Below are 12,342 nucleotides of genomic sequence, written 5' to 3'. Positions count from 1 at the left end.
CTCCTCTCCTAGTATCTGCTGAGCCTTCAAGCTCTCCTCTTGCTGTACCTTGCTCACCTGCTCATCCAGCTCCTACCTCAACTCCTTCACTTTGGCGGCGTGTGAAAGGGTAAGCTGGTGCTCAGCCTCCGGGTCGCACTCCCGTTCGGCCAGCTGCCTCGACGGCGAGGCTCAAAGCGGCGGGGATCAAATCCGAGTGCCCGAGACGGACCTGGCGCTGGACCTCGAGATCCAGGATCAGATCCACAAAGGCTTCAGTGCCGACCAGGACCGCAGCGGTCTGTGGCGCACCCGGCAGCGACTGCGACGCCAACCGCTGGACAACTGTAGCGAGGTTTTGGAACCTTTCCTCAGCCCTCTGCCGGCAAGCACGCAGGCGCTGGTATTGGAGCAGCGGTTGCGGATCTCGACCTGGACCCGACCTGGAGGACCAGCGTTTGCTCCTTCTCCGGGCTGAAGCAGCTGCGAGGGCTATTGGGGCCCTGGAGTGAGACTACCACTCCCCGTTCCATCAACATACAATCGTCATATCAGAAAATAAACGTTTTTCGCTCACTGTCCGGTTCTGTGGCAGCGGCTGTCCCCTGCATGAGTGGAGTCCTTCCCCGTATGTCTACTAAGTGTCGTCCTGCCCTGTAACAATATGCAGTCTCGTCGGTGTGGTGTTTTTCACGCCTTAATCGATTTCTTGTTATTTTATCGAGGAGAAAGATATACAAGCAAGTTTTGCAATATTTTATAAATTACGACAATACATATTTCACCTTCTGCTGGATGATTTATCGGAATATATTGCGCATCTTGACCATCTTGAAATGTGAAAAGCACATCTAAAGTTATTTGCGGATATGAGCAATGAATATAAAATGAATTTTGCTGAAACAAATTCATATTCCAACTAGTAGTCAATGTCTTGAATTTTTAAACTGCCGCTTTTTTTTTTTTTTTTTTTTGCGTGAGCTCGGCAGTTTCGATCAGCGTTCATGTCAGGCAAATTGATTTATTCAGCGAGTATTTTAGGAAAAAGAGCTTGCCATCAATAGTAAAGCGCTGATATTATTTTATTTATTTACGTTTTTTATGAATCAGCGATGGAAAACCCTTCGATCTTGGGCGCCATGAGATTACCCACAGGGAATGTCCATGGGGCTCTCTTTGGAGATGGTGCAGAGGTAACAGTCACCTCGTCCAGAATAGTCGGCCAGATAACTGAAACTCGGAGCTCAAGCGTAACACAACAAAAATGCTCGGAGCGCGTTTGAGAGAACTGCAGGGAAGGCCTGAACAATTCAGACGCTAATAATGGAAAACACGACTCATACATGCCGTGGTGGCCACTTCACTTCGCACCTGTACTCATGGCTCCTGGACTTGGTTGCCGCTTGCTTTCCTCGGGTCCTTAGCGAACCATTAGAGCCACCGGATGACGCCGCGCAACGAATGACGACAGCGTAGCGGCCGCCACTGCGCTCGCCCGCCGCCAGCTTGTTTCGGTTTCGGCCGCGCCTCCCGCCGCGCTTCCGCGCGCCTCGATTTCCGCCTTTCCCCCTTTCACGCGCGCCGCCGCTGCCGGCAGAGCCGCATTTTCCTTCCCGTTCAAGGCACTCGGCAGGAGAGGGCGAGGTGGTGGAGAGAGGAAAAAAGAGAGCGCCGGTGCCTTTTGTTGTCGTTGGCAGCCGCAACGGGCGAGTTGTACGCTCACACTACGCCAGTGTGCATCGGCCCAGAGACACCACGCGCGTACCGGCCGCTTCACAGCACCCGCTCGAACGGCTGCCCAGCTTGCGTCACTGGGTCCAGCGGTGGGCCGCGTGGCACGACGGACTGGGAGCTTCGCCAAGGAGCGCGCACCCGTCTACTGCCCCCGTTCAGAGCGCACCAACACTACCGGTGTTCTCGCTTCGGAAGCCCGTTCTTTGGGTGCCACAAGACGTGCAGCCAGAGTGCCAAACACTTCCTAACGTCAGCGTTCACGGTTCCGAAGCCCTTCAGCGCCCTCCTCTTCCCCCATGGTCGGAGTTCGCTGAGAGACGGTACACGAACAGTGATTGGCCGCATTTTCCTCGAGGCAATCCAGCAGCCTTCGGCGAAAGAACCAGCGAGTTGGAATTTCGGCGCGCGATTGCTCGCCCAGCATTATCCGGTTGGAGCCTTTGTTTTTCTCGCTTGACTGTGCCTGGACACGACTTTCGACATCAGTGCGATAGCGACTGTGGTAGTGGATACTCAGAGAAGGTGAATAATAGCGAGGAAAAGTCTCACAAGAAGTGTGTCAGAAAAGACTCCCTTGGATTTTTCTTACCCTGCTTCGTGGTGAGTAACGTATTTCCGCCTCATCCATGACGAGCCGGTGTTTGTAGACATAGCAGTGCTCGGACTGAGCATAATACATATTGCTTGCAAATGTGTTACACATATTTGCTTGTGTGAAAGTTTGCAAAACGAACATTGGCATGTTCTTTCTGCAAAATTTCATGCAGCAGTGAATATCAGCAGTATCGGGGCTAGCACGGAGAATATTGATTTTTTTAAGCATTAAATGCTGTTGATTACTCCTAGATACACACTGTCCCCTGAAGAAATTTTACCGGTACTAGCTTTTTTTGCTGTTTGTATTACCTTTGCTGCATCTTGCCTAACCTGGTGGTGTTGTTTATAGCTCAGTATCGGCGCATGATACGGCACTCCCTCCCAATTAGCTTACGCTGTTGAACAGCAACAAGCATTTTCAATATAAGCCGTGCCTTGTTTATTACATAGTATTTTCCCTCATTTTTTATAGAAACATTCAGGAGTTCAGTGACTGCAACTTCCAGAACTGCTTCAATACTCCAGCGGCTTACTAGTGAAGCGAGCGGGTGACCGAAAATGTCGATTGTTCTAGAGAAATATGGTGCGATTATAACGAAGCAGCTGTCGTTTCATTGCACTCTGACATATTCCAAGCACCTCGCCCGGCCCGAACCAACTTGTGAAACAACGAAAAGGAATCGCCAAGTATATACAGACTTGCGTATCCGCCCGATCAGACATGGTGATACGGAGTCACGATGCCATGCTGAATTCACTTTACTATATGCTATCCCTGACCACTTCGTACCGTTGATTCGTTTTAACAACAGAAGAGCACGAGTTCGTCCCGCTACCTCCACGTGAACCTTAGCAGAGTACACCAAAGCTCTTGAGCCAGTGTCCAAACGTGAGTTTGCATGTCGCACGCCGTGTCCACTCAAGGCCGCACCGAATTGCTAATCGCGGTGGCGAGCCCTTCCGTACAGCTCATGCGGACTAGCCAAATGAAGGTCTCGCACTGACGGCCTTGCGCGTAAAGACACAAAAGGAAGAGACTGGCAGAATCAAACAAAAACCGCCAAGGTGAATAAAAGGACAGCGGAAAATGCCAGCACATCCGCCGGCACACCACGCTTCTATTCTCACTCTGGGCACAACTTTTCCTATTCAGCAAAAGCGGTGGCCATTGCCTAATACTCAGTGAACAGCTTTATTTCACGCAGATGTACGTGGAAAGTTTACGAGCAGAGCACCGTGAGTGGAACGCCGTTATTTGTTTTTGTTTTTTTTTTCTCCGTAGAAAAAATGGAGCACCTCATGAAGGAACCCGTGCAACCGAGCAGTTGGAAAAGGCAGTTTTTAGACGCCCCAGGTTATGCCTTTAATGAAGGGCGCTGGCGATAGTCAGTAAGGAAACAGAATCTTCAGTCTGCTCAGTAAGGTAAAACTTCTTTCTATACTGTTTGACGTAAGCCCTTCCTGCAAACCGTCTAAAATGAAATGAATGTCAAAAGGCGCTTCGGAATATGCTTAGTCACACAAAAGTAGGGTTTCGTTCACCAAACATATGGTTGGTGCTAAGTGCTAAAACGTTACTGTTTCGGAAAGCAAGAGTGCCGTGGCAGTAGAAAGACCTGCTTTCTAAAATGGGGCGACCACAAATTGCTGTCGCCCTAATCCTTTCGCTTTTCTCGATAACTCCGGCGTAGGAGCGAGAGCCTGTCAACTCACACTGTGTGTGACGTAGATCGAGTTGATAGCAGAAAGGAGAATCGATTACATTGTACAAAGAACAATCTTCAAAACTCTTAAATTTCAACGATGCTGCAAATTATACTAATTCCTGTTTGATGTAGTGCTTATTATGGATGCTCATGGAATCTTATTAATATCACCGACGCGTTTTGCTTTCTTATGTAGTTATGCCGTTATGTGCACCTATACCATTCTGCATTTTTTGTTCCAATGGCTCAGTTTGCGTTACTTTTTTTTTTCTTTGCTTGTGGGACAAAGAGTAACCAATGGCACTGTCGGACACCAAACTTAATTTCCTTACGTATTCATCGCAGGAAAAAAAAAAAATAACCAGCGTCGTTGACGCGTAGGTGGTAATATAACATAGTCGATGCGCAATATCACATCAAACGTGCAGTTGGTGATGAGGCGCGAGATACGAGTTCACAAAGTGATAGGAAATGTAATAGAAATGACCGATCACGCGTAGATGGAAAAGAAAGCCTTGCGATGTGCTTTGCGATATTCTCCTGATATTTAGATCTTGGAGAATATTTCTCAATACCTGTCTGGAACTTACGAGCTTGTCTTAACATTTTTGCCGTCACTTTATGTTTACTTATAATAACGCAAGAAGAAATTGTTTCAAACACACTCATGTTCGTCTAAGTACTCGCTCGCATACATGGTGCACTTTGAACAGCATTTAAAAAAAAGGGAGAAATACATTTGCATCGGTGACTGACGTGGACTCTGGGAAAAGTGTTGGGACGCACTGTTGGATAACATGGCAAATTTAGAGTTGAAGAAAATGCGCGTAGTTTCCTTTTCAAAGTACGCAACACTCCTCGGTCCATACGAACGATTTCACTGCTTTGACAGAAGTGATACATCAAATGTCAGATTTCGGGCGCAAATAATGGCAGAGGAAAGCAAGTGCGAAACGAAAGGAAACATTTGTTACTATATTACAGCTCTTGCTTGAAGAAGCCGGCGGTATGCCTTACGCGGAAGCAGCAAGAGCACGTAGGAAACTCCGGTTAGCTTCGGTTGCAGCTGTCCGAATTGTCCGAGGCAACAAGAAACGAAGTTGAGTTGTGTCAGCGATGGCAGTTCGTATGCCGCTGAGGATACAAGGTTTATTTTTTTAAGTCAATAAGAAATCGCTCTGTAATCACGGTGGGCATAAGGTTAGACCTGCTGGATATGAAAAACTGTCGGTATAATGCGCGACGTCTTTCTCCTCCGACTGGGTGCCAGAAGCTCGCAAATATAAGCTCCCCTGAATTGCTTTATTCTCTCCCGCGGTACGGAGTCTTTGCTGTAGTCGGGCAGCGGGCCACAATTGAAACCAGCTGTGGTGTAGCCGCCCCGGTTCCCTTCTTATCCCCGGCCCTTTCTTGTGCGCAAGACTCCTCCTTAACGGGGCCGTCGTGGCTCCCCTCCTCTTTTGTGCGCCGGACTCCGGAGTCGCCCGCGGCTACGAGTGTGACAAGGAGTTCGCCAAGGATTCCTGCAGAACTTTCCGTTCCGTCTAGCCCGGCGACAAAGACGTACTTCCGGACAGTTCGTGTTGAAGCAGTGTGACAGGGTAGATGACATTACGCGAACACGCTGTCGTCAGACGGAGTCGACCAAATGTTTCCGCAGTGTGAACCGGCCTCAACGCCTCTCAAACGAGACCTCCCAAACTTGTTGACTTGACCCTCGGCTTTCGCTCGAATTTTTCAAGTTTCACATTTTTTTTTTTTTTTATTCCTAGGAAAGCTAGCTAGCCGCCACACAAACGATGTGAACACCACGGATGACCGTATACCAAGAGAACACGGATAGTGACGAGCAGCCAGAATGAAAGCAGCAAAGAATGGGCTCCGATAAACTGTTCTGGAACGCATTGTTGATGGATCATCTGCCCTCAGAAGGCCCGACAAATATGTATTCGGTCCACTTATATTCAAGGGTTGCGCGTATTAACCGAAGTTTTCGAATATCCAATCGAATATTCTGCAAAAGGAATAAACAGGTCTGTGCATAAATTATTTGAAACGAATCAAATCCGTTCTGAAATATGCGAGTAGTTTACAGATTGTTTTCGAACAAATGCATGAAACCCGCATGTCGTAGTTTTCCTCTGTGTGTGTGTGTGTGTGTGTGTGTGTGTGTGTGTGTGTGTGTGTGTGTGTGTGTGTGTGTGTGTGTGTGTGTGTGTGTGTGTGTGTGTGTGTGTGTGTGTGTGTGTGTGTGTGTGTGTGTGTGTGTGTGTGTGTGTGTGTGTGTGTGTGTGTGTGTGTGTGTGTGTGTGTGTGTGTGTGTGTGTGTGTGTGTGTGTGTGTGTGTGTGTGTGTGTGTGTGTGTGTGTGTGTGTGTGTGTGTGTGTGTGTGTGTGTGTGTGTGTGTGTGTGTGTGCAACGATTCTTTAAAAAAGACAAGAAGCGCCCACTCCAACGTAGCACTGCATTTTGACAGCACTGGTCTCTGTGGGAAGAAGTTTTGAGCGCCACGACACGTGTTCCAGTCATGCGGCGGCGTTCATGATGCTCATACACATGGCGTTCAAGAATGGGAGGGACAAGGTTCAGCCTTGTTTAGTACATCCTGCCTCCATGACCTATACCGGAAGCAACGGCTGCACAAACTTGAACATATTTGTTTAAGAAATCGAGGCCATCAGAGGCGAAATACTTTGGCCAGCGGACCATATGCCTTGTCCCGGTCGCGTTGTTCAAACCTCAGAGCCCGCGTGGAGGGGCTGGGCATGGACAACCCGAGAAATATATTCGGCCCTGGCGGAGAGTGCGTGCTCTTGTGGCAAATAAACAGAGACAGCGCGTGAAGCTGACTCCCCCCGCTCGAGCGAGGCCAAAAACACGAAGCGCGCAAGGTTGCTGCGAACACTACGCTTTCCGAGCGACCGTCCGAGCGAGAGCTCCGGCGGCTCTGTGCAATTCTCGCTCTAAAATTTTGTCTGTCTTCACTGCAAGCATGATATTGTAATATACTTTTTTTTTATATTTTTCAACGTCTTGTCTTCCGTCTTCTTCTCTTCTCACTTAACGCCATCAAAAGAATCTCTACTGCAACGGTAAAACTCTGTTCTCGTGCAGCGCTCGTAGTGTTTAACTCATTTCGCACACCCCTTATATGATGGTGAGCAATTTTAAGTGAAGTTCAGTAAAGTTTAACGAACTGAATTCGTGACTAAATAGGACCGCGCACTTCGACCGAGGGAGTCAGCGCGACTATCCAGACCTTTCCGTTTTATTCGGCTTTTCTTCCTCTACAGTATTTAATAGGCGCCGCGAGGGAAAGAAGCTGGCGAATGGCGGCAAGAAGAGAAAGTTCTTCCCTTCCAGCAGTGTGCTTCTGTTTGGAAATTCTCCTTGCTGTGCTACCTAAGATCCTCAGAGTTTAATTCCGTCTCTCGGAGAAAATGTAACGCTCGCACGAAGCTAGCTGTTCACCGAGTTGCTCCATTAGGCAAAGAATAAGCGAGCCCAACTACGGCGCCGAACGATGACCCGGTCGAGTATCGGAAGGCTATTCTGCGAGTTGTATCGCGGTGATTTTCTTTTCCTCGGCCTCGTAAAGTGGAAGCAAGCTCATTCCGGGGTCGCGCCTGCGTGGAAGGCGACGCAGTCTGCGCGCCGCCAGTGTGTAAAAGGCACCATGCATGACGTGCTTGCCTGGTGTTTCTCTATGCCTAGACCGGTCGTAAAAGTACGCGGCGCCCTGTAGGGCGTCCGAGAGGTCTTCGAAGCCCACGTGTGCACAAGGCAAGCGGGAGCCGGCTTTGTCTTCGTCCTTTCGAACGGAGACCCGTTAAAAGGTGCCTCAAAAGCCGTTACACCCCTTCCCCCTCCCTCCCCCCCCTCACACACACACACAGACATCTCCATTGGTACGCACTGAGTGGTGCTCGTAAACTCCTCGTTGCAGGAAGTGCACTTTCATTGGCACGCACATTCATTTTGAGAGCAAGATGATCGCAACATTCGTTTAAAAGCCCCAAATCATAACGAATGGTCAGTAGTGTTCCGCCTCGGGATGCAATGGAAGGCTACACAGACCAACGCTTATAGTGGCAGGGACGGCAGGTGCAGGGAATTAAGCTTAATTTTTGCAAGCAATAACAGCACGTGCCAACCGTATCCAGAGCAGAAGACGCCATCGAACAATTTACACATTCGTTCACGTTCGAAGAAACTGACCAGCTAGTTGTTTGATTTGGCTTGTGTATACGGTTTAACGTCCCAAAGCGACTGAAGCTGCGAGAGACGCCGTAGTGGAGGACTCCGGAAATTTCGACCACCTGGGGTTCTTTAATGTGCACTGAAATCGCACAGCACGCGGACGCCACTCCGTTTCGCCTCCAATGAAACGCAGCCGCCGGCGGTCGGGATCGAACCCGAGTACTCCGGCATAGTAGTCGGGCATCTTAACCATGCACCACCGTGCGGAGCCGAGCTACTTGTGCTGATGCAGTTCACGTGAGCACTCATATAGTCGCTTAATGTATAGTTGGTATCTAATGAAGAGCAGCCGATTTCCGTTTTAATCTCAGTTTTTAATCGCAGTTTTTGTACGGTGCACATTACTATAGGCATTTGGGTCACTTTCCAGCGCGTCGTTGCTTTTAATCTCGAGTGTAAAAAGCTGCTTGTTGCATTTTTCTTGACATATGCCTTTATGTTATTGTCGAGGGGCAAACACAAGGCTTGTTTCCATATATCCCTGAGTGCATCGTTACGCCCATACAAGCTTTCGCGAACGCCGGGTGTTTCAGCGATACTATGACCGTCTCGTATAGACTAAATATATTAGGGCAGGCGTACTGGGTGTCCGGTGAAATTGGTATTAAGTGTTCACCTATAGATATCGGTGAATTTTAAACGGCAGCTCAGAGCGCTGGCAGTTGTCGAGTTAAACATGCCATTATTTTGACTTAGTACAAATATTAGCAAAAATATAGCGGTGTCCCATTTTCGACATTAAAGTAGATTGATTGAACAGGTTAGTGTAGACTGTGGTGCAGGTACAAGCGCATGTACATATCACAGGTTCTCGAAAATTTATTTGAGTGAATTTAGCTGCGGGCTAGCGATCATAACGACGGGAACTGCTTACACTTCCGGAGCTTAACTACGGGGCGCGTGTACTGTATGGTCAACGAGCTCAAATATTTTACTCTTTTTCCTTTGTGAATTACGTCGCTTACCCGCCGGGGTGGCGCATTGGTTACGGCGCTCGACTACTGTTCCCAAGGATGCGGGATCGAATCCTGGCCTCGGCGGCCGCTTTTCGATGGGGGCGAAACGGAGTGGCATCCGTGTGCTGTGCGATGTCAGTTCAGTTCAGGCGTTCAGTCGTGTCCGACTCTTCGTGACCCTATGGACCATGTCACGCCACGCTTTCCGGTCTCTCACTATCTTCTTAACATCACATAGCTTCATCTGCAATGCCTCGAGAATGCCATCTAACCATCGCGTTCGCTGCCTACCCCTTCTCCGGCGACCCTCAACCTTTCCCAACATCAAATCTTTCTCCAGCGACTCCTCTCTTCTCATCAGATGACCAAAGTAGCTGAGCTTTAACTTTAGAATTTGACCCTCCAATGAGCAGTCAGGGTTTATGGTCGACAATATCGACTGATTTGATCGTCTGGCAGTCCAAGGAACTCTTAAGAGTCTTCGCCAGCACCACAATTCAAACGCGTCGATTCTTCGGCGGTCAGCCTTTTTCACAGTCCAACTCTCGCATCCATACATTACAACTGGAAAGACCATAGCACGGGTTATACGGATCTTGGTTGGCAGACTAATGTCTCTGCTCTTTACTAGGCGGTCAAGGCTAACCATTGCTCTCTTTCCCAGAAGCAGGCGTCTCCTAATTTCATGGCTGCAGTCTCCTTCCGAGGTAATCTTGGCGCCCAAGAACAGAAAATCTGTCACAGCTTCCACTTCTTGTCCATTGATGCTCCAGGACTTGATAGGGCAAGACGCCATGATCTTCGTCTTTTTAATGTTCAGTTTAAACCCAAACTTCTCACTCTCTTCTTGTACGCGCATCAGAAGTCTCTTGAGATCCACTTCACTTTCTGCCATTAAAGTGGTATCATCCGCATATCTAAGGTTGTTGATGCGTTTTCCAGCGATCTTCACTCCAGCTGAAGACTCGCCCAGACCGGCCTTCCTCATGATGCACTCTGCATATAGGTTAAATAGGCAGGGCGACAGTATGCAGCCTTGCCTCACCCGTGCGATGTCAGTGCACGTTAAAGAACCCCAGGTGGTCGAAATTTCCGGAGTCCTCCACTACGGCGTCTCTCATAGCCTGAGTCGCTTTGGGACGTTAAACCCTACAAACCAAACCAATTACGTAGCTTCGCGTGACTTTGTTAAGATTATTTGGCAGCAAAATTTGCACTTATTTCATCGTTCAAAAGGAGATATTGTTTTCCTCATCACTCGATCGAAACTTATTGCAGTGGTAACGACGTCGAGTGCATAAGGGACTCTGATCAACTATCAGAGACGGGTGTCTGTCCAGTATGGACTCAGACATCTGATAAAAACTTAAGTTGATGTCAGCTCTTTGCCTGCAAAATGGCCAGGGGCGGCGATGCCTACATTTCTCCATTCGAACGCGGCAATTGCTTGCCATCACTTTGTCGACACTCCCTTCAAGGAAAGCTCGGAGTTGGGCTGATTATGCGGACTCTTGAGACAACGGTGCGAAGACTACAAGGACTAGGAAGCAAACATGGACTTCCTTAACGATTGCGCATCTCTTACATAGTCCTCGTTGCTTTACCGCTGTTCAGGCTCAATAATTCCAACGCATCGACAAACTTAATCGAACTGTCATCCTCCTGCAGAGCATAGGTATCGACGAAAAGCGAAGTGGCGGGAGTAGAGCCCCATCCGTGCAAGGTTCTCCCACAGATGCTTGATTATTACGCCGTCAAGGCAAGCGCTGGATAAGCCAGGTGTCACACGGTGCTTTCAGCGGTTGTCGGGAGAAATTTCGTTTGAAATTGTGCTCTAGTTTCGCATATTGGTATGCCTCGCTAGTAGTTACTTGTGCCAACACGTATTCATACGCGTCACCATCATCTCCTTCATCTAACGTTCCACGCGGCGCAAACTGCATCTCTGCGACAAGCCCATGAGCGGTTCGTCGGTCATGCATCGCTCTAGTGCAGCTTTCGATGTCGTTAGTGTAAGAACCGCCCGACAACACGGCTCGATGCTCACGTAGTACTGTGCATGGCCCGTGGCACTCGGCAATGCAAGAGCCAAGCTACGGTCGCGGTGCTCGTCCACCCAGCGGGTCCCGCTAAAGGAGGCCGCAGCGTCACTCGCGGGTGTCGTTACTCGCTCTGTCACAGCGGGAGCGGGGCGTTGTCACTTTCATGGCCCGAACAGACGGCACCCTCCCGTAGAATGAACGGCGGCCTCACCAATCCTGGACGCCGATGGCGGGCGGCTCAAGAACAATGGAGCCCCTCGGGTCGGCGAAAGGGCGAAATTAGGCCAGCCGAAGGTCTTTCTTGGCCCCGCTTCTAACAGGCATCCCGCTCGACGACTCTCCCTTCTTGGCTGCCCTCCCCCCCTTCGTCCGCTGCGGCCCGGCTGGCGGCCCGCAAGCCCAGAGAAAACGGGGACACCGCGCGGCTTGGTGCGGACGGCCGTCACCTCACGCGCGTTGCGTCACGTGCCGGCCGCCCGTTCACACTGCGCCGCCAGAGTAGGTACGTGCGCCGCGTCCCGACAGCGTGTGTGCTTTTCGGCGCGAGGCTCTCGAGACACAGTGTGCAACGTGGCGCGATGCCATATGCTGTCTCGAGCACAGTGTGTGGTTCCTAAAGAAAATCCGCCCAACCCGAAAGCCTATCGGCACTGTTCGCGTTGCGTTTTGTGAACTGTTGCCACCGACGGCAAAGCAGACATGGGAGAAATGTTTGTTTGGTTGTATTGTAGGGGCTTATTAACGTCCAAAAGCGACTCAGGCTATGCGATAGTGCAGGGCTCCGATAATTTTGACCACCTTGGGTTCTTAAGCGTGCTCTAACGTCGCACAGCGCACGGGCGAATTGACTTGTCTTCGTTTCCCCGCGGTTTCCGAGCAGTGTATAACGCTCACAATATATGCCTGCAGCTTTTCCTCCTGCAAACAAATGGAAATTCCTTCCGTTAGCTTGCCTAGCCACCTGTCTACTTAGAAGGCTACTGGCATCACAGAAAATGGAAAATGCTTCCGCAGAGCACCACTAAGGAATTAAACAAGCGTGGTCCTCCTAGTGCCGCTTCCTGCTTA

General features: G+C 49.6%; 1 protein-coding gene across 1 annotated transcript in view; it reads left to right on the top strand.

Annotated features, from left to right (window-relative positions):
- Nucleotides 1-1,676: 1,676 nt before the first annotated feature.
- The window catches only part of LOC146183745 (uncharacterized), a 269,633-nt gene continuing 258,967 nt past the window's right edge, over nt 1,677-12,342 (top strand). The window contains exon 1 of the mRNA XM_084609189.1: nt 1,677-2,313. The gene's annotated coding sequence lies outside the window, so the exon portion shown is untranslated. The remainder of the gene's footprint in view (nt 2,314-12,342) is intronic.

This window comes from Amblyomma maculatum, chromosome 7, assembly GCF_055883805.1.
Source record: "Amblyomma maculatum isolate TAMU_Amacu chromosome 7, ASM5588380v1, whole genome shotgun sequence".
In the NCBI taxonomy this organism is placed as follows: domain Eukaryota; kingdom Metazoa; phylum Arthropoda; class Arachnida; order Ixodida; family Ixodidae; genus Amblyomma; species Amblyomma maculatum.
Note: the sequence above shows the minus strand (reverse complement) of the source record. Positions and strands in the feature narration are given on the sequence as shown.